This window comes from Humulus lupulus, chromosome 3 (assembly GCF_963169125.1).
Source record: "Humulus lupulus chromosome 3, drHumLupu1.1, whole genome shotgun sequence".
Taxonomy (NCBI): domain Eukaryota; kingdom Viridiplantae; phylum Streptophyta; class Magnoliopsida; order Rosales; family Cannabaceae; genus Humulus; species Humulus lupulus.
This window is the reverse complement of record NC_084795.1, coordinates 214,418,456-214,442,335: the sequence shown is the minus strand read 5'-3', so window position 1 is coordinate 214,442,335 and position 23,880 is coordinate 214,418,456.

Here is a 23,880-nt window from a genome sequence, read left to right as displayed (position 1 = left end):
AAATTTGGGAGTGGCCAGGTTATCAATTTGGGTCAAATGATTGGAGAGATTTTCCGAGCTCTCTCCTATTCCAATAGAAGAGGAATCGAGTGACCTTGGTATTCCTCCATTAGTAGGAATTCTAAAACTCATTCCCTTTAGAACCACTAATGTCAATGCGAGCTCTAGTGACCAGGGTAGGTCTTTCTAACAACCCAAGACAATTTTACTAACATTTTTTATTATCTGTCAAGTTTCATTCTCTAACCTAATCATTGTTTTGCTATGATTGCATGAGCTGAAATGCAGCCAATGGCCATCTCCATGGCCAACTTACTCAAGAATCCACCCCGAGTTAAAAGTGGAAGAAGGGGTCGAAGCAAAGAAGACACAAGTAAAATGCCTCAACCTCCTCCCAACACCCTTCATATCTCTAGCTCTGGTACTAAGAAGACTACACCCAGGTCGAGTCCTAAAAGGGCAAGGCTCCTAAGGCTACTCCTTTGACAAAGGTCCTCAAAGGCATGGATGCCTCTGTTCCCGAAAGGGTCTTAGTGGTGCCTCATGAAAAGGCTTTTATTCTATCCAACACTACTGAAGACTTCAGAGCAAGGCTAGGGTCCAAGCTCCTCTCCCGATTTGGTCAAACCTTAAGTGGTCTGACTTCTAGGGACTAAGACTTCCTTAGGAGTGAAACCTCATTTTTAGTTCAAAATTAAGCCTTGGACTTCACTTCTATGGTAAAGTATAAGTATATACATACCACCTACATTTTTATATTCATGCATGTCTTGACATATATCTTTTTCCACTTGTATGGTCTGCTCGGAGTCCTCTGATTTTTGGAGCAAATCAATGGCCTCACAGCTGTGAATGAAAACAACATAACTTAAGCAAAGGAGGTTTAATTCAAGGCCAAGTTGGAGGTCAATTCTCTGAAGAATGCATTGGAAGATGCCAAGAACAAAGGCACCTCGCTTACCCAAAAGAATAACCAGCTCGAGGAGGAGAAGAAGACATCCTTTGACCTAATGGACTAGTAGAGGGCTTAGTTTTGAAAAGACCACCTGGCTAAAGAGGATGAATACTCCAAGCTAGCCTGCTACCGAGTCTAGTGCTTTAATCTTGATGAGAACTTCTCTTTCCTAAGAAAAGTTCATGACGCCTTTATTGAAAAATTCAAGGTCCAGCTTGCTGCTAAAGAGGCTTCCTAGACTACAACTGCGGAGGGTAACCCTAATGATGAGCTCAAAGATGAAGTTACATTTGAAGGAAGAGCCACCTCTAAAGGAGGAGCTACTTGGGGGATTCTTCATCATCATCCTTTTCTCATTGGTTTGTTTTTTTTCATCTTTTTTGTTTAAGGCATTGGGCCATCATATAATTAAGGCCCCTGGTGCCAAGACAAATATGCTCGAGTTTATAAGCATTTACTTATCTTTTTATTTATATATATATATCACTGCTTTTATAATAGTTTACTCAAATTTACTAAGTGTTTAAATTTTTTGAGCTCTTATCATTTATGGTAGCTGTTATACTTGCTTAATTCATACAAATACTATTGAGTTCTTTTTTTTTTATATACATTCCTACACTTGTTATTCATTTAGTTTGTATGTATAATTATGCTTGAATTGCATGCCTGTTAAAACAACCATGCCAAACTTAAAACGATGACTACTTAAATTTGCTTTGAACAAAAATTTGCAGTACACATGAAAATGAAATCAGCTCAGTTTATATACATACATTTTGAATTAGTAAACTTTTTATAAGTCTTACACTCGGTTAACACCTAAAGCAGTTCGAGTTGGTACTCTTAAAGTTTTTTAACTTAAAATGTATTAGTATTATTTTTTATGAGCTTGCCAGATTTTACTTATCATTTTTTCTAATTTTTTCGAGCCCATGGTATGGTTATATCCAGTACCATATGTACCCCCCTTAAAATCCTAAGATTGTGATCATATATTGTTTTGTAATGAGGTGCGAGAAAAAAATTATAGAATATATACGAATAGTGCAAGTGATATTTTTATTAATAATAATAAAAAATTACATCACAAATAATAACCATCAATCCTAAAATATTGATAATTAGGTCGTAGATGTTCACTATTCCATGCTCATGGGACAAAATTTCCATTTAGCTGAGCCAACTTATACAAGCCTGGTCGAATTATTGCATCAATGATATCCTTTCCCAATTTGGCGAGAGCACTCCTGCTGATGGATCCTTTGTTGCCAAGAATACTTTCCTTAGCACCAAGTGTCCAACTTCGAATTTCCTTATCTCAAACTCACTTGTAGCTCGTTGTTGATACGAGGCGTTCCTTATTTGGGAGTCTTCTCATTTTTCTTTAAGTAAATCCAAGGCTTCTTCAAGATTTTTGTGGTTTAAACTTTTGTCATAGGCTTTGTGTCGTAAGGTTAAGATTTACACCTCAATTGGTAGCATTGTCTCACTTCCATAGGCAAGCGAGAATGGTGTGTGTCCTCTTGAGTTCCAAGTCGTTGTCCTGTATAGCCACAAAACTTGTGGTAGCTTATCAGGCCACCTTTTTTATTCTTCAAGCTGTTTCTTAATGGAACTTTTCAAGGTCTTATTCACGGCTTTGACCTACCCATTCGCTTGTGGGTGTGCCATAGATGAAAAACTCTTGATTATCCCATTCTTCTCATAGAATTTTGTGAACAACTGGCTATCGAATTGAGTTCCATTGATAGAAACTATCTTTCTTGGGATGTCGTATCGGCATACGATGTTTTTACTACGAAATCCAATACCTTTTTTGAGGTAATAGTAGCGAGTGGCTCTGCTTCGGTCAACTTTGTTCAGTATTCAATTGCAACAAACATATATCTCACTCCTCCTCATCCCATTGGTAATGAGCCTATCAAATCTACTCCCCATACCACAAAGGGCCATGGGGCGGTCATTATATTTAGCTTGGTCGGAGGAGCTCATGGTATGGAAATGAATCTCTAACATTTATATTACAGTGCTTTACATAATTGAAGGCATTGACTTTTAGAGTTGGCAAGAAGTATTCTTGCCTAATGATCTACTTTGAAAGGATATGCTCCTCAGCATTATCTCCACAAAATCCCTCGTCGATTTCTTCAAGGATGTCGCAGTAATGGCATGGAGTAAATCCTTTGGTACAATCTCCCATGAAGAATTGTACATCTTGGGATTTTGTAGCATAATTTTTTAGCCTCGTTCCAGTTTTCGGCTGGGCTTTAGTTATGAGGTAATATAGTATTTGAGTCATCCAGGTCGGTTATGCATTGATCATTTTGACATCAAACAATTCCTGCGGGGTGATACTGGGATGTGGTAGGAATTCCACAAGTACCACATTAAGTGTATCAACTTCCCTAGTTGTTGGGAGACCGGCTAGTGCATCAGCGATCAAGTTTTGCTCTCTTGGAACTTGTTCGATTGTATAATACTCAAACTGCTTGAACATTGATTTGGCTTTCTCTAGGTATGCTACCATTTTTTTCCTCGAGCTTGATATTTTCCTCGTAGTTGATTAACTACGAGTTGAGAATAACTGTAGCAATGTATTGCTTTGGCTTTCAATTCTCAAGCACCTCGAAGCCCAGCTAGTAAAGCTTCATATTATGCTTCATTATTGGAAGCATCAAATCCAAATCTCAACTCATAATGGAACCTATGTTTTTCAGGGGTTATAAGTATAATTCCTGCCCCAAGCCATTATCATTCGATGATCTATCGACATAGAGTTTCGATAGCTCTCGAGCTGGGGTTATCACCTCTTTGTCAGATATACTAGTGAACTCAGCTATGAAATCGGCTAGTGTCTGGCCCTTTATTTTCTTTCTCGAATGGTACGTCATCTCGAAGTGTCTGATCTCAATAGCTCACTTCAATAGCCGACCTGATGCTTCTGGTTTTGCTATCACTTGTCTTAAGGGTTAATCACTGAGAACATGTATGAGATGAGCTACGCATTCACAATGCATAATGAAAGCTTCTCAATTAGTGGATATCAGGATTCAGCTCCTAGTAATATTTTGCTGACATAATAAATTGGTTGTTGTACCATTTTATCTTCCCGAACTAATTCAACACTAATTGCATGCTCGACTATTATGAGATATAGGTACAGGACCTCACCCATGAGAGGTTTAGATAGAATGGGTGGTTCTGTGAGATGTTTCTTTAAGGCTTGCTCGCATTCCTTTGTTCACTCAAACTTGTTGCACCCTCTCAAAAGGTTGAAAAATTTCAATTGTTGGTGGACTTCGAGACGAATCTGCTTAAAGCTTCCATTCGTCTTGTTAAACTCTGAACATCCTTGTGCTTTCAAGGTAAAGGCATATTTATTTGGTTCTTTATTTTGTCAGTATTCTCCTTGATTCCTCGAGCATTCACTATGAATCCGAGGAATTTTCCAGAGGATAATCCAAAGGAGCACTTCTGCGGGTTCAACCTCATATTGTATTTCCTTAGTATAGCGAAACATCCTGCCATGTCGACAACATGGTTAGTGGTGTATTTGGATTTGACTAACATATGTCATCAACATACACCTCTATGTACCATCCTACCTGCTCAGCAAACATTCCGTTTACTAATCTTTGATATGTGGCTCGAGCAATTTGTTAACCCAAATGGCATTACATTGTAGCAACATAACCCTTTATTTGTTGTAAAGCTCATGTGCTCTTGATCCTTGGCATGCATTGCTAACTGGTTATATCCAGAATATGCATCCATAAGGGACATTATATTGTGGCCCGAGGTGGCATCTACGAGCTAATCAATTGGAGGCAAGGGAAAAATGTCCTTTGGGTAGGCCTTATTAAGATCTGAATAATTAATGTAGGTTATCCACTTCCCATTTGGTTTGGGTACTAAAACCGGATTTGTTGTTCTGTCTGGGTAAAACTCTTCTCTTATAAAAGAATTGGCTTTTAACGCATCTACCTCTTCCAATAGTTCTTGCCTCCTCTCGTCATCGACCATACTCCTTTTTTGTTGCTTTGGGGCGAAATTCTTATCCACATCAAGGGCATGGCTTATTATAACCAGGTTGATTCTAATCATGTCTGAATGCGACCGGACGAATACATCCTGGTTATCTTATATGAATCAGGTTAATTTTTATTTCGTATCTTTGGTAAGATTTTTCTCGATCTTTACAATTTTAGTGGGGTCCTTATTATCGAGCTAGACATCTTTGAGTTCTTCTATGTGTCTGAGCATAGCTCGGTCTTCACCCATGAAAGGGTCAATCTCATTTTTGATCTCAAAAACCAATTCCTCAGCTATTTCTTTAATTATGACCAATCCCGAGCTACCAATTGGTCTCCCTTGAGAGTTTAGATTACTTGTTATTATTTCTTTGAGCTGTAATACAAAACCAAAGTTTTAGGCTCTAATTACCAACACCTAATAACAAGGAAATTAAGAAACAATTCTTTTATGAGGCACACGATACCCCTTATTCTATGCACCCGAGTATTTTTTTCTAAAAAATTACCAGGACTTGAAAAAAATCTTTCTTCTTTCCGGGAATGAAGAAGAAGATAGTGAAATATGTGACCCATTGTCTAACTTGATAATAGACCAAGGCAGAACACCAAAGGCCAGCCAGTCTACTACAACCATTAGAGATACCTGAGTGGAAGTCGGATATGCTTACGTGGATTTCATCACAGGTTTACCAACCACTTCCAAAAGGCAGGATGTGATTTGGGTCATCGTGGATAGATTGACCAAATCTGATCATTTATTGCCAAATATGATAACTTATTCTGTGGGTAAGTTAGTGGATATATATATAAGGAGTTGTGAGATTGCACGGAGTACCGATATCTATCATATCTAATGCGATAGACGTTTACATCATCATTTAGGGAAAGAATGCAAGTGGGATTGGGTACAAGGCTAAAGTTTAGCATTACCTTTCACCCTTAAAAGGACGGTCAAAGAGAGCGGACGATTCAGACCCTGGGAGTTATGTTAGGGGTTTATGCACTCAATTTTTAAGGATTGTGGAACAAGAAACTTTCATTGATAGTTTTTGCTTACATAATAGGTATCATGATTTGATCAAGATGGCTCCGTATGAAGTACTCTATGGGAGGAATTATTGATCTCCAATTCAATTAGTATGGAGTCGATGACAGAAATTTTTTGGGATCTGACAAAGTCGATCAAGTCACCAAAGATATCTAGAAGATACGTAAAAGGTTGCAAACTTTGGTTGATCGACAACATAAATATCATTATCGACGAATGAGACCTCTAGCATTTCAGATTGGCGATAAGGTCACTTCCTCTCCCAGTATCTATCCCTTACACACCCAACGAAGGTTCCAAATCCTTGGGTGGTGTCTCATTTTTCGGCTGGTCATTTTCTCTCTAAACACTAATTCTCTCCACCTTCTCTCTAAGAAATCCATGAAGTAACTCACAAGCTTAAGCTTATGTTGCAACAAAAGAGAAACAAGGTGAGTCATATAAGTTCTTTCTCTCCTCTTGGATGAACCCCTATAGAGTTATTCTCTACTATTTTGTCCAGTAAACCCTTATTTCCTCACTTGCATGTAAAGTTCAAGGAGTAGAGAACACTCTAGAGGCATAGAAATCAAAGCGTGTCCATGGAAGCACACTTGAAAGATAATCATTTTAAGCACCAAAAGTTAACTTCCATTTTCTTTCTTTCCATTCCTAAAGCTAGTAGGATATCTTCTTTATGTTGTTTGGAGAGTGTTGAAGGTTTTCAAGAGCTTGAGTAATGGGAATCCAAGGAGTTAGGGCCTAAATCAAACTTTGAGATATCAAAGGTAAGAATTGTGATTTTGATGTGTAGAGAAATTTATAGCGTATAATTTGAGTTGCATGTATTATTTTAGTGTTTAATTCCTTTGATGTAATGTAATAAGGTAGATTATTATTTTAGTTGCATGTAATGTTTGATGATGCATGTAAGTTTTTTGTGATGGTTGGTTGAGGAATCCAAAGATCCTCTAGGGTTTGCACAAAAGGCTTGCTGCAAAAAATTTAGTCTTGACTTCCAAAGGGCCAAGCAAAATCTTGAACGTATTGTCACTTGAACTTGATGTTACCATAGTATTATTTGGAATCAGTAGATGATTTTATTCACTTAAAACATTCAAAAATATTTTGTATTCAAAAGGATATGGTCATTTTAGAAAGATTATGTAATCTTGAAAATTTTCGTATATTCACTTTTAGGTCCAATTTTGGAACATCAAATTCACTAACCAATACAACTTATTTTTATCTGAAATTTTGTAAGAATGTTAATAATATATTTAACATTGACTAGAAAGTTTTGTAAAAAAAATACCAAGGAGTTAGAAAATTATAACTTGTCAAAATTGATGGAAAAGTCTGGATTTTTAAAATTGGCCAGTTTGACCGTCGAGTTTTGGAAAGGTATTTTACTAAGTAAAAATGTTATTTTAAACCTAAAAATTTGGGTGAGAATTATTGATATATTGAAGTGGTAATCTAGAAACTTTGGTAAATAATTACTGAGCAAATTTTAAATTATGGATTACCAAAGTTTTGGCTTTTAAACTAAAAATAAACAAGTTTTACACTTGGAAAAATTTGAGGATTTTGACATTTAAAGTAAGAAACTTGTTGATGATTTATCATAAAAATTTTAGTGACCCAAAATTTACCACTTTAGACATGGTTATGATTAGTTTGGAAATTAAAAAAAAAACTTTTAGCTAATTAATTTATTGAAAAATAAATAGAATCAAACTTATTTTTCTAAATTTAAGCATGGATTTCTAAAAAACATATAATAATCATTTTCTTTGAAGTTGTATTCTTCACTAAGTAAAATTACCTCATTTTTCTAAAAGAGCTAAATTAAATTTTTTTGGACTTAATGAATAATTTTTTTTCTACAAAGGAAATTTTAAGTTTATCTAACTAATCCAACTTAATAAAATGGTTAAATTTTTATTAAGTTTGTCGACCCTTGTGTATTTTAATTCTATTGAAACTTAGACCTTAGAGGTCTATTCAAGAATATTCACTAAAAAATTCGAGCTTAGATACCGAGGCCATAAGGTAGGTCTCCCCGAGATTTATATTAATGGTCTCAGGTCCATGAGTTTATGTTCGATTGTGCCGCTAAACCAAGTAAGGATTTTTAAATCCTTATTAATTGTTAAGGAAGAATTAAGTGCCCATATATATCTAACAAATGACATGTGTATTGTTTGCTAGATTTAAGACACATGCACAAGTATACACATTGTTATAGAAAGTTTACGAGATAGTTATTATTGACGCGGTTTTTCACCAACAGTGTATTAAGAAATAATAAGGCAGATTAGTGCATAATAGTAAACCCTAATGAATAATAATATGAATTCACTCAAGAACACATAACTTTTACGTGGTTCAGTGGTTAAAATCCACCTAGTCCGCGAGTCAGTATTATTGATGCTTCTCTCTATTTTGGCAGAGTTTTGGTATTACAGAATAATGGTCCCTCTTTTCCTGTCCAACATTCGTAGTATTTATAAGGGAATTTCATGGACAGGTTTGAGTAACCGTGTGAGTCAATCACACATTTACATAATAATTACATTTAATACAAATAATTCCCATTTATATTGGGATATGATTTGCTAATACAACAAATAGGTTCTTGCTATCTCGGATAATTCCTGGTCATAAATAAACGTATAAAGGGATCCCGAGTCTCTAGGGATCCACGGGTATGCAATGTGCTAGAATTACCATGAGCTGGATATCTCCTCCAAGCTCGTGCTTCGACAACTATTAAAATTATGAGGTCGCTCTTCACATCCATTGCATCTTTAGTTCAAGATAAACTCAAGACACCTTACACCGCGTATGACCACTATGAATCTCGAGTTGTCCACGTGGATAAAAACAGATATCATTCTTGGCTATTTCTCTGTATATTTATCTGCCAGTTGTACCCGACCTGTGTAACACCCTGCTAATTAGGGTATGTTACCATGTGTGTTTATAATAGTGTGAGACTCGCTAAACGAGTCATTTGGAGTAAAACATGTGATTAAGCCACTAAGGTTTCATGTATTAAAATCTTGGTCAAAAAAATAAACATTTCCATTAAAAGAAAACTTTAGTCTTTACATGGGATCCCAAAAATACAAGTTTAAAAATTTGTTTACAACTCAAGGATTACAAGATAAGTCGACCTAGGCAGCAAAACAGGGTCCAACCCAAGTTCCCCTGCTATACCTCAGCCGTGGCGGTTGAGCAGACTGCATATGTACACATCGCACCTAACGCTCTCCAACTCATGGCTTGCCAAGGTTCTCCTTACCCTTACCTGCACCACAAAGCAGCCGTGAGCTAAAAGACTCAGCAAGAAAACACATTAGCAAATTCAAATGTCCACAGAAAATAACAGCATGCTCAACAGTAATAACTGGAACCAAGCATACACACGTTGTACAAGTAAGTGACCATAGGGTGACACAAGTACGTATCTCACTCCCGTCCATTCCTATGGCATCTGAGCCAGTCAAGTGCATAATGCACTCCATTTCATTCCTTTGGCATCCGAGCCAGTCAAGTGTATAATGTACTCCCTTTCATTTGTTTGGCATCCGCGCTAGTCAAGTGCGTGTTGCACTCCCTTCGTTTGTTTGGCATCCGAGCCAGTCAAGTGCGTGTTGCACTCCAAAGGTGGCCCAACCATGGTGGCCTGCACTCCTCGTGCATAATGCCAATCTCAGCTCATAAGTCGAGTCCTACAAGTCCTTGACTTATAAGTCAAGCCTCACATGCCCCCGACTTGTAAGTCAAAGCTTTAAGACCCTCGACTTGTAAGTTGATGCTTTAAGACCCTCGACTTGTTAGTCGATGCTTTAAGTCCCTCGACTTGTAATTTCTGCTTCGGAGACCCTCGACTTGTAAGTCAAAGCTTTAAGACCTTCGACTTGTAAGTCGAGCTTTGGAGACCCTCGACTTGTAAGTTGAAGCTTTAAGACCCTTGACTTGTAAGTCGAGCATCGGAGACCCTCGACTTGTAATTTGAAGTATTAAGAGCCTTGACTTGTAAGTCAAGCTTCGAAGACCCTCAACTTGTAAGTTGAAGCTTTAAGACCCTCGACTTGTAAGTCGAGCTTTGGAGACCCTCGACTTATAAGCCGAGCCCCTCGGGTCAGTTATGCCTTCGACTAATAAGTTGATCTATAACTAAATATCGTAACAATTCCCTGTGTCACAATCAGATCGACAGGCGCAAAGAGCTAGAAATGGTGGGGTGGAGCGATCGTGGGCTAATTTAGTTTGCCTTCATGGGACAAGAATTGTCTAACCAGTCAAGCATCCCCCATCACCCATAAGATATCTGACACCGCCTCGTTTTGCGCGGGACATTCCTGTTTATGGAAACAGCAGGAGAAATCCTCCTCCATCTGTGCAGGAAATTCCTGCTTATGGGAACAGCATGAGAAATCCTCCTCCGCCTGCCCCTACTTATGTCCTGCGGACCCATGTCAATAGTCCGGATCCTCAGCCTCAACCATGAGCAGTGAGCTTCGCTAATGGAAGTTATTGGACTAGGAGCCATCAAAGTGGCAGGTCCGAAGGCGATCTGAGAAATCACCTGATTTTGGCTCAGAGTCCCCAATTCGATCCACAGCCTGATCTGCGAGATCCTTTAAACTCATAGAGAACAAATTCATCTCAAAACAAAGGAGTTAGTTACACTTGTCACGGAAGAGGTTCTTCCGAGGTATGTGATAACGGGAATGTCCCACAAAACAAATCCCGAACTTGGAGGGACAAAAACCCTCCAAATGCGTAAGATAGGACGAGAGTTGTTGAACAACCCCAGAATGACCAAGGGACCAGGGACCAGGGACCAAACCCTCAAAAGGATAGCCCAGATGGAAGGGCTGATGAAAAGGCTTCTATCGGAAAAAGAGAAAGATGAGTGTGATTTAGAGGATGAGCTCGAGCTTTTCGCCCCGAATATTACGGCAACTATATATCCATAGGGTTTCAGAATGCCGCATTTGTCAAAGTTTGATTGAGATGGAGATCCGTCTAACCACTTGGGGATGTTCAACACCATGATGATGGCCCACAACATCGAGCCTAAGCTAAGATGCATAATATTCACCTCAACTCTGATTGGGCCAGCTAGGCAACGGTTCAAATAGTACAAGAAGCATTCAATCAGCTCGTGGAAGAGCTTTTCCGGTAATTTCAAGAGAGCATTCGGATCTTCTCAAGCAGCTAGGATTAAAGCTGACTCTCTGGAAAATGTAAAGCAACAGCCTGGTGAACCATTGAAAGCATACCTAAGTAGGTTTGTCAATGTTGCTGCACGAGCTAGAGACACCAACGAGAGTTCTAAGCTCTTGGCAATGAGAACGGGAATCCTTGTTGGAGGCGACCTGTGGCAAGAGCTATAGAGGAAAGGAGTTAGTATTGTTGATGAGTTCTTGAACCAAGCTCAAAGGTGGGTTAACCTAGAAGAGGCGCGATCTTTCGTTGCAGGAACCAGCCAAGTCCTTGTCCAGCCCGTTGGAGCGGTAACGGAAGTAGCGGCTACGGCTCAAACCATTGCCCAAAATAACCAAGGGTGGAATAACAAGAGAAAGGGAAATGGTGAGGGTGACTAGAATAGAACAAAGAAAAACAAGTTTGTGGAGAAATTTAAACCGGTCTACACAACATGTACCAATCTCACGGATACTAGAGAACTCATCTTCTTGGAAAATTCTGCTCGCCTTCCATGGAAGAAACCATAATCATTAAGAAATCAATGGGCGAAGAGAGACCCTTCAAAATTCTCTCAATTCCACAATGATATCGATCATAATACTAATGACTGCAGACACCTGAAGGATGAAATCAAGACTCTCATCAGGGCAAGACCTTTGACTCAGTACGCCCAGAATCGAACAACTCCCAGTCAGCCCGTTGGACAAAACACTTCGTCAGCTCCGGAAGTTCCAATGAATCAAAATGGAGCTCAGGTGAATCAGGACAATCCTCCTCCGATAACAGAAGGAGATATAGCCACCATATCGGGAGGACCTCATTTGGCAAGCACGAGCAGAGGTGCCCAAAAGAGGTATATCAATGAGCTGAAATCCCATAATGGAGTCGAGTTTGTCCCGGAGCAATAGTTGTCAAAGCAGCAGCGATTGGAAAAACAACCAATCGGTTTTACAGAGGAAGATGTCAGCCATGTCCAGTTCCCACATAACAATCCTCTAGTGATAATCGTTCAGCTAGACAACTTGAGAGTTAGGAGGATGCTAGTAGATAATGGAAGTTCTATGAATCTACTCTTTAGATCCACCTTAGAAAAAATGGGATTGTCTGTAACCAAGCTGAAGGCCACCTCCGTGATTCTAGATGGGTTTTCTGGTGAATGGTCGGTAGCTATAGGAACAATCGAGTTAGTGGTAACATTGGGCGAAGGTCCACGAACTGTCTCCAAGCTTCTCGAGTTCGTGGTCATCGATTGTCCAGCCGCATACAATGAAATTTTGGGCCGACTTGCGTTGATGGCGTTCGAAGCCATAACCTCTATCCGCCACCTGGCAATCAAATTCCCCTCATTCGTGGGAATATGCACTGTCAGAGGCAATCAACTCGCTGCCAGGGAATGCTATAGCATTTCCTTGAAGGGAAAATCACAACCTGGCAGCAAGCAATGGCCATAAGTGATGGAGGTGAGGAGTCCCCAGAAGTGGAAGTTGCCTCTGGGACAGAAGAACCTCAAGGAACAAAGGATGGAGACATCGCCCCAAATGATGACATCGATCCACGAATAGGCGAGGACAAGTCAGAGCTCCAAGCTGTTGAAGAGCTTGAGAAGGTAAAAATAGATCCCACGAATGCTTCAAGAGTCGCTAAGATTGGAAAAAATCTTGGCGATGATAGGAAAAAGGAGCTGATTAAATTTTCGCAAAGGAATCTAGATGTTTTTGCCTGGTCTCATGAAGACATGGTGGGAATAAGCCCGAGTGTGATCATGCACACCCTAAACTTGGATAAAAGCGTGCCTGGAAAATTCCAAAAACAGAGACGTTTGGGAACAATTCAAGCTGGGGCATTGGAAGAAGAAGTAGCTCGGTTATTAAAGTGCGGGTTCATTCGTGAAGCAAAATACTCGATCTGGGTCGCGAATCCTGTCCTGGTACCAAAGTCGAATGGAAAGTGGCAGACTTGCATTGATTTCTCCGATCTGAACAAAGCTTGTCCTAAGGATTGCTTCTCATTGCCGAGAATTGATCAATTGGTAGATGCCACCGCGGGACACGAACTCATGTCTTTTATGGATGCGTACTCTGGATATAACCAGATCGCGATGAATCCTGCAGACCAGAAGCATACTAGCTTTATGACTCCAACGAATGTATACTGTTATATAGTTATGCCCTTCGGGTTGAAGAACGCTGGGGCTACCTACCAATGGCGAGTTAACAGAATGTTCGTTGATCAGATCAGGAAAAATATGGAAGTGTATGTCGACGATATGCTAGTCAAATCCAAGACTGTCGATAACCATGTTTCCAATCTAAGAGAATGTTTTGAAATCTTAAGTGAATACAAAATGAGGTTAAATCCCCATAAATGGGGGATAGAGGCGAACCCACAAAAAATCAGGTCATTATTAGAGATGCCTTCGCCCAACTCGCATAAAGAAGTTTAGAGCTTGACTGGAAAAGTGGCAGCATTAAACTGATTTATTTCAAAGTCCACTGACAAATGTTTGCCCTTTTACAACTTGCTCAGAGGAAATAAGAAATTTGAATGGATTGAGGAGTGCGAGCTGGCATTCCTCGCCCTAAAGACACATTTGACTGAACCCCCAGTATTGTCTAAGCCTATATCTGGAGAGCCCCTATTCCAATATTTGGTCGTGATAGGAAATGCAGCCAGCGCCGTGTTAGTTCGAGAAGAAGACCGTGCTCAAAAATCGGTGTACTATATAAGCAAAATACTTCTTGGGGCTGAATCACCATATCCACTGATAGAAAAGATAGCATTCTACTTGATATTAGCTTCTAGGAAGCTTAGACCATACTTCCAGTCCCATTCAATCCACGTCATGACCGACCAACCTCTAAGACAGGTTTTGAAAAAACCTGAAGCGTTGGGACGTCTTTTAAAATGGGTAGTAGAACTCAGCCAGTTTGAGATACGATACACACTGCGGACCTTGATCAAAAGCCATGCCCTTGCTGATTTTGTTGCTAAATACACCAGATTTCAAGAGGAGATTTTGAAGGAGCCAGTGTAGGAGTTATGGAAAATATTCGTGGACGGCTCATCTAATGAGAATGGATCTGGAGCTGGGATCATATTGATCTCTCTTGAGGGGCATCAATTCCATACAGCGCTGAGATTCTGATTCGAAGCATCAAACAACAAAGCTGAGTATGAGGCTTTGTTAGTCGGGCTTAGAGTGGCAAAGGAATTGAAAGCAAGGGTTGTCCAGTGTTATAGCGATTCCCAGCTCGTGGTCAATCAAGTGTTGGGGGAATATCAAGCGCGTGGTGCCAAGATGGCAGCTTTCCTAGCTAAGGTGAAGAGAGAGCTATCAGAATTTGAGTACGTTACCGTCGAACAGATCCCTAGCGAGTAGAACACTAATGCTGACGCTTTGGCAAGGTTTTCCATCACCAAGGAAGCTGAGACTTTGAACATAGTACCGGTGGAGGTTTTGGAGAGTCCAAGCGTGGAAGAAAAAATGATAGAGGTCGAGATGATTGACACAAGACCGACCTGGATGACCCCCATAGTGGAATACCTTACAACAAGAAGGCTTCCTTAAGAAAGAAAGGACACGAGAAAGATACTCTATCAAGCTCTTAGATATGTGATAATAGATGGAACGTTATATCGATGTGGTCATTCACTTCCTCTTCTACGGTGTGTTCTGCTTGAGGAGGCTAAAACCATTCTGCAAGAGGTGCATAAAGGCTTTTGTGGAGATCATGCTGGGGGAAAAACCTAGCATTGAAAATATTAAGGCATGGTTCTTTTTGGCCCACTTTAACAAAAGATTCCATCTCCCATGTTCAGAAATGCGACAAATGCAAGTACTTCACCACAGTCTCCCGAGCTACTCCAGTCGAGCTGACGGTGATCTCATCCCTGTGGCCATTTGCAGTATGTGGCATTGACTTAATATGATCCTTGCCTATGGGAAAGGGAGGAGTTTGCTATGCAGTGGTGGCAATTGATTATTTTACGAAGTGGGTAGAAGCCGAGCCTTTGGCAATCATCACTTCAAAGAGAGTCCTGGACTATGTGGTGAAAAACATTGTATGTTGATTTGGGCTCCCTAAAAAGATCATGTCAGATAATGGAACCCAGTTTGACAGTGATCTCTTCACCGATTTCTGTGAAAAGCACGGAGTTATTAAAAGTTTTTCTTCGGTTGCATATCCACGGGCCAATGGACAGGTCGTTGCTGTGAATAAGACTCTAAAGGCGAGCCTTAAGAAAAGGTTAGATGAGGTCAAAGGAGTATGGCCCAAGCTGCTCCCGCAAGTACTTTGGGCATACCGAACTTGCCAGAGGACTTCCACAGGACACACTCCTTTTTCCTTGACTTTCAGAAGTGAGGTCGTCCTTCCCGTCAAAGCAAAGGTAGCCACGCACAGGCTAAGGACATTCAGCCAGGAGCAAAATGATGAGTTGCTTAACGCATCTCTCGACCTAGTTGATGAGAAACGAGAGGATTCACAACTACAGCTCACACATTACCAACAGAAAATCACTCGTTATTGTAATTCCAAGGTCAAAAGATGTAGTTTTGGTTTGGGAAATCTAGTTCTCCGAAGGGTCTTTTTGGTGAACAAGGACCCTAAAGACAACGCTTTAGGTCCACACTGGGAAGGACCCTATCAGATCGTGGAAATTTTGCATGAGGGAACTTTCAAATTAGCTCGGCTTAGTGGAGAAATAGTCCCACGGACCTGGAACGTGATACACTTAAAGAAGTATTATCAATAGTATTACCAACCATCTATGTAAGGCTTAGTTATAAAAGCCATTTAATTAAATAATGAGGGATTTTTATGTAGTTTTTCCTGTTCGTATGGTTTTAAATATTTTTCCATTATAAGGTTATTTATAAATTAGTTCGTGTATTAATATTTGTAAAAGAAACCAAGAAAGTCTTCACATTCTGATTACTTGGGGGGCATATAACCCGAGGTGAATCAGAGCAAGGTTGCAGATTTAATAAATGAAATCTTGGATATAACCAGGTCAAAACTTAGAAGCTTGGAAAATTGATTATCCAACGACTTTCCTAAAAGCTCGAGGTGTCAATAAACCTAGCACAAACTAAGCTTAAATTACTTATTATCCTGGATACAACCAGGTACAAAAATATCATGGATATAACCAGGTCAGAAACTTAGAAGCTTGGAAAATTGATTATCCGACAGCTTTTTAAAAGCACGAGGTGTCAATAAACCTAGCACGAACTAAGCTCAAATTACTTAAAACCCTGGATACAACCAAGGCCAAAACTTAGAAGTTAACAAAAATTGAATATTTGATGGCTTTCGTAAAAGCTCGAGATGTCAATAAACCTAATGCGAACTAAGTTTGAAATATTTAAAACCTGGGATATAACCGGGTCCAAGGCCTGACACATAACAGATACGATATAAATAACAACATTAAATTTGGAAATAACCAAACTCGAAATATCTATCCCGATCTAATGATCGATTCCTAAAATCCTGAATGTGCAAGTATAAGAAAGCATAAACATGAGGGATAATCAAGGAAAAGACAAATAGATTAAAAGTTAGATATATGAATTAAAATTCAAGTTGTCCCGAGGAGAAAAACCTCGAACTAAGCCCAAGGGAAATTGTTTACAAACACATATAAAAAAAAGGAAAGAGAAGTAAAGAAGGCTTCATCAAGCCCCTCCAGGGCATTCTGAGGACGTGACCTCCTCAATCTCCTGCTCGCCCGCAATTGAAGCTTCCCCTGTCTCCGACGACTCTTGCAAGATCCGAGCTTTGAATTTCTCGAGGTATGGATCCCATTGCTCGGGAGCAATGAAAGAGAAGTTGCCATCCTAGTTAAATGCCCTGCAATGATACAACATGTCTTCCATGGCAGACAGTGAGGCCGCTTTCTCTTCTTTAACTGCAGCCTCAGCCTCTAACTACTTTGCTTTGGCCTCAACAACCTCGACCTGAAGAGCAGCCAAGGCTATCTTTGCGGCCTGCTCTCTTTCTTGAGACAACGCAAGGGAAAACTTGGCATCATACTCACCCTTTTGAGCAGCTGCAAAGGCAACTTTGGCAGCCTGCTCGCCTTCTTGAGCAGCAGCCAGGGCGGTCTTGGCAGCTTGGAGCTCAGCCTAGAGTTCATCATTCCTAGCCCTAGCTCAGGCTATACTGCAGTGTTGAGCCAGGGCCGACTGCAAAATAAAGAGACAAGGTAGATGCATACTTGGGCAAAATGAAAAGAAGAAATTCTCTAAGGAACAATATCTTACTGTGATGGCCATCCCCAAGGCTAACTCCAGGACGTTCTCCAAGCTCCGCTCTTCTATCGTCCTCAGATCCCTCAGGTTGGCTTTGTAAACATGCTCCACCATGTGGTTCGCCGTCTCATAGAGGGTCCCCCAAAAGGTATGGAGGATCTTCTCCAAATCCTGAGGATTGACTGGAATGTGCACAGTAGCGGTAGGGACAAGAGGAGCTGGGGGATCAGCTTGTATTACCTGATCCAGAGTAGTCGCAAATCGAGGAGGAGGAGGTGGAGGAGGAATCCTTTTCTCCATCACGGTGGAAGCTGAAGCTGCTGAGCTCGTACGTTTCCCTTTAGCAGGGGATTTGGAGGTGTTTCCTGCTGCAGGATGTGTTTTCATCGTAATCCGGGGCTTCTTTATGACAGGACCCGAGCTGGACTTTCCGCCCTGGAAAGCGGTACTGAGGTTAGGAGCTCCGGATCGATCCATTTCTTCATCTGAAAAAAATAAGAAGGGAATTAATACACAGGTAAAGTCAGGAATTTACATAAAAGAAAAATATGAAAGTCCTACCCTCTGGGCTTGGGGAGGAGTCTATTATCATGACCTTCGACCTTGGGATTACTGGAGGAAAAGGGGAATCTAAGTCTAGAATTTCGTGGATTATGGGAGGTTCAGGCTCAGGTTCAGGTTCTACCTCGGGGCTAGACTCGTCTACATAGTTCCTAAAGCCAGGGGCAAAGGCGCCCTGGAGCAAAGAAGGCCGCGACCTACGATTGGTCCCATACTTCTCAAAAATGGCTGACCTAAAAGTAGAGTTGTTATCTACGACAATAGTACCTCTAGGGTAACTCATATCATGGCACAACACTAAGTGGTCCACGCACTGGAGCAGGGTAATGTTACGTTCTGGATTGGTAGGGTGGCGATGGATGAGCTAGTTTGGGTTAAATCTAACTAGCTTAAAGTCAGCAACAACCTTATCTAATTCTCTATAGGGGTATGGGTTACTTTGGCCGGAAGGGCTGGTTGCTGCCACCATTGCAGCTCATTCTAGGTCAAGACCCCAAGCAGCCTCGGCAGCCTGCCTCTTTCGCACAAGAGGCATCTTCTCGTTCCTTGCCTTCAGTGGCCTCAGAGTCTCCTTTTTGGGGGAGGCGAGAGTTCGTGGACTACCAGAAGGCTAGCCCGTGTCCTAAAGGCCAAAGTCTATCCTTCACCGATCAATTAGCACGCCAGCATCGTGACGTCATTCACAAGCTGGCAATAATCCTTCTCACGAGGTGGGAGCCCGGACAATGTGTCATACTGACCCTTGAGGGTTGCAGACTTCTCCATCCTCGCGAATATGGCTGCACAAAAAATGGTAAACTCAATTAGTATAAACACAAGGAGTGTGTCTACTAAAAAGAAAGAATGACTTTGCGAGCTGAGAAAAGAAAGAAGACTTACGAGGATGGTTGAAATATCGATGCTCACAGTTGAGGAACCCGTTCGACATAAAGAATTGATCCTTATAGTCATTGGGGTGGCTGGGGAGCTCGATAACCGAGGCTGAGTTCGGGAATCTTGTGAGGTAGTAGAATCTGTCACCTCGCCCTCTTTGCTCCGGGTTGACCTTAAGGCAGAAGAAGTAGAGGATATCTGCCAGAGTGGGGACCTCCCTCTAATGCTTTAAAAAGAGGTATTTCAGCCCCGCCAAAAGTTAGTATGAATTTGGGGGGAGCTGAAACGGTGCCAATTTCACATAGTTGAGGAAAGTAGCAAAATATTGTTCTAGGGGAAGGAAGGCCCCCGCCTTTAAGTGTTCGTCACACCAGGCCGTGAAGTAATCCTGGAGGGGTGCACAGCTCCGTTCCCCTTCGAACGGAGGTCGGGCAATGAGGACCCCGAACCCGACCTCTATGTTGTGGCTTAGCATTATTTTATTGACCCTTCCTTGGGTCGTGATCTTGGAGACGATCGTCTCTACCTCGAAGAACACGTTGGGGTCAATCACGATCTCCCTCTCTACCACAGGGCCGAAATGAGGAAGAGGAGATTCAGAGGCGATCTTTTTCCCTTGTTGGTTTGTTGAGTTGACGAGCCAGGTGCATTTTGCTTGGGTACGCTCTTCTTGGGTGCCATTAGATTGCCTAACGAACAAGAATGATGAGTCACTTAGTAGGCGGCCTAAGATTTTGTAAAGGTTATGACATGGATGTATGGGGGAGAATGATATCTATGATATACGAGCTGAGTTAGTCTCAGCCCGTTGCGTGATCCCACGCGCTACCCTATGCTACGCCCCTCGGTTTCCCAACAAGTCCCTGATGTTTAGGGATTCGTGTGTCAGAAAATTCGACCACTACTGTCCTTGGGGCGGTTCAGAAAAAACAAACCACCCAAGAAACGTGTTCCCTAAGCAATCTGATTTTTTAACCCCAACCTTTCATCTTCTATAACTCGAATGGGTATTTCCTAAAATTTTCCATAAATTACCCAAATCTACCCAGAAAATACCCAGTTTCGTGAATGTTATAGTTTTGACAACACAGAAGAAAGAAAATGAATAAAGATTTCGAATAAAAGGTGATGAACTGTGGAAATTGTCTATCCTATTTATACGTAAATAGCATATATCAATTTGAGCCATCCGATTTGGTCAGTACAAGATCCGAGGGCTGTGTTTCAAAGGAAAAAACAACAGCAAAAAGTTGACAAGACAATTATTGCAGTCCTCGAAACCCGATCAGACACCAATTGTATTGTTCCACGTGTCCAATACTCAAGTAGTGGGCAGGCATGATTTATTGATATAGAAGTCTAAAAGTCCCTACTGTGTAGGTCAGAAGATGACTTCATAAACCACGAGCAGGGACTTGGGGGCAAATGTGTATCCCAATTTTAGCACGGGTCTTTCACTCAGATCGTGTGATGCTGGCAAATAAATGCATGGAAGAAATAGCCAAGGAGTCCATGTAATTTCCATATAGAAAGCACAATTTTCATGATGGTTGTACGAGCTAGTGATGCATAAATTGATAAGCGTGAGCTTACATTATTTATAAGGCATGGCCTCCATGATACGAACTCGTCGGTGTGTTCAGCTCGGGGTGAATTGAATATATGGCATGTCCACGAATCCTCGAAGACCCAGATACTTTATATGATCGTTTATGGCCAGCCTGTGATAGTTAATGCCCCAGATATTAGGAGTCTATTTATTTCATGATCAGATCATATCCTAGTATAAATGAGAATATTCCATAATAAATGTAATGAGTACGCAAATCCGTGATTGACTCACGGGGTTACCCAAATCTGTCCAAGGAATTTCTCTATAAATACTGAGAATATTGGACAGGAAAAGGGAGGACTATTCTATAATACCAAAACTCTATCAAAATAGAGAGAGAAAAGCAGTAATAATATAGACTCGTTGACTAGGTGGATTTTAACCACTGAACCACATAAAAAGACTAGTGTTCTTGAGAGTTATTTTCTTACTTCGGTTTACCATCAAGCACTAATTCAACCTTGTTATTTTCTTAATTCACTGTTGGTAAAAAACTGCGTCAACAGAAAGAAAGTACGTAAAAATGAATGAAGAGATAAAGATTGAGAAATCAAAGAACTGAAACTTACACACAGAAGCTGGCGGATATAGAAAAATTGTCGATTGAAGGATCGGTTGCAAGAATGATCTCACAGAGTCGAAAATGCCAAGATTATTTTGTTTGTTCGACTTGGAGAACATATAACAAAGAGGAAGAGAGTTCTGGTTCATTTTCTTCTTTCTAAAAATTGGAATATAAAAGTGAGGAAGATGAAGATGACACGACTATATATATGTCCCAGAGGGAGGTCAAAGGTCGAACAAATCAGGGCCTTTGGTTGGATTTGGTACTTGATCTAACGGACAGGGTGAAAAAATGACAATGGCAGCAAAAAGCTGAGATACAAAAAGACGTGGGCAGATGAAAAGAGTACTTGAGTACACTGATGGCGCAATCCATGGCTGATGGGTGTCCACACTTAAGTGTGGTGGGTGGCTTGGTTTTTGGAGGTAGCAGTTCAAAAGTTTCCTTCTCATAAGATTCGAACTGATACTTTTGAGGGGGTAAAATGTTACACCCTAATTTTGAGAATAGAAATTTTGATCTCAAAAGTTAGGCTCGTAAAGTGTATGCTTGGAATAAGCAGGTTCGTTATAATCGACTTTCATGAAAATATCAAGAACAACCTTGTTGTGCAGTAAGTACGACAACATCGGAATTGGTGACCTCGGAAAATTACGTGGTCTCAGAGTTGTTCCGAGAATATATGTCAAGCTCGAAGCTAAATGACAGTGGTTCAACAATTGTATAAATTCTCCGATTCCTTTCCTGCTATCAGACAAGACGATTCGAGCTCGGGCATTGTGAGCTCGAAAAGGATGTTCTGAACAATGTTGCTTGTCAAAAGTCGAGGCGAACGAAGGTAGCGAGCTCGTGATGGTTGATCGGTCTCGAAGGCGTGTGAATTGAATGTTCAAGGTCGCGAATAGAGTGTGAACATTTTTATCGTTATAAAATCCCTATGTTTAAGTGATTGGTTGTAATTTTTTGTTAAATCCCAAATATCATGGGATTTATACGCGTACGTAGTAACTACACGCATTTAATTACATTTATTTAATTTATTTGTATAATAACTCCCCGAAATATGAGGGGAGATATTTGGTAAACCACTCTATAAATAGTGTGGAGCAATTCATTTGTAAGGATTGGGAAATTTGTATTGGGAAGACTATGTAAAATTGCTTCCAGAAAGCTTTGAGAGAATTCCATAAATTGAATAACACCGACTCGTGGACTAGGCAGATTTTAAGTACTGAACCACATAAAAATCGTGTCTATTATTGGTTGTTCCTCTGGTATTTTGTTTAATTATTCTTCATTTCTAAGTTCATGAATAACGACGTCATCACTAGGGTTTACACAAACTATGGTAACTATCTCCTTACTTTTTTCTTTCTTTCCTTTCTTCTAAAACACCAATTTCATTGTGTAATTTATTTATCCCCCTCTTTTTATTTGCAGCCTTTTCCCACTGCACTCATAAAATCAATCATCCCTAGTTATTTCTTTCATACTATCGGGGATAATTATGATGAGTTTCTTGCTAAGTTCGTTAAAAACTCAGACTCCCCTATTATTAGCTCAAATCCTAACGAGCTTCTAGCTGGCTGAATGTGAGACAATTTTATCAAGATAATCCTCAAACATCTTCCCTTCCCTTGGGGAAAAGAGGTCAAAACAAAGAAAGGACCAACCATTCTTTCCAAAAAGAATGCAAGACTAGTATTTAGTTCTTGAGAGGTCACATATCTAATCTTCTCCTTGAATTTCTAAGAGATTTATTAAGGATCTTCTTGTCGATCCTACCAAAAAGAAGCATAAAATAATCCATCCTCCAGTCGATCCCAAGGTAGTATTTTCTCTAAATCTTCAAAATGGTGTTGCCATTGGTTCAATGGCCCATGTAATACAAATTCTATTTTCCCAGCCTACTGTTCTAATCCCCGCTTCTTCTTTCAAACCAAATAGCCAACATGATCCTTCTACCTATCCTATTATTCTAATCTCTGCTTCTTCTTCAGATTCAGATAACCAAACTGATCCTTCCTTGCTCAATTTACTTATTCATAAAAAAATACCCAAATTTCATCCTTCAGATCTTTACTTAACCATTAAGAGTTCATTTCCTTCTATGACACCCCTGAAACAACTTTCTTGAACTCTTCCTCTTGACCTACCCTAGATGGGTCTTTATTTCCAATCTCATACTAATGCCCAAGCCCTTCAGGTCCTTCCTCTATTTTTCCCTAAAGTTCTAATGCCACTCTTCAACCTTATGTTGAAAGAGATGCACTCTTTCCTTAATACACTATTCCTAAGTACATCCAATCGAACGCTCTAATCACCCAACTGGGTTCTTCTTTCAATTTAAGAAGCATTTCTAACATTCTTTTCTCGGTAAGTACCCTCTAATTTTTTCTGTAAAAAATTTTCTATCACATTATATATGTTTTACTTACTTCATATTGCTCGCAATCCCATACCCATTATGTTATATGCACACGTTCCCAAAGAGAGGTTGACCTTGCCGATCAAGTAACCCAATTATCCTCTGAGCTCTCTGTTTCATCCAAATGTGAGAGTTTAAAAAGGATTTTTGTTCATTCTTTGAAAGGTCAACTGGATGATTGTGTGAAAAAGTCAAAAGAAGTTGAACTTAAATTCTTGGATGTGCAGACTTGTTAGAGCGAGAATGACATCACTTTGAAGAGAAAAAAATGAAGAGGATGTTACTTTGTTGACAACTAATGTTTCTTTATCAAAAATTAATGATGCTTTGTTAGTAGATG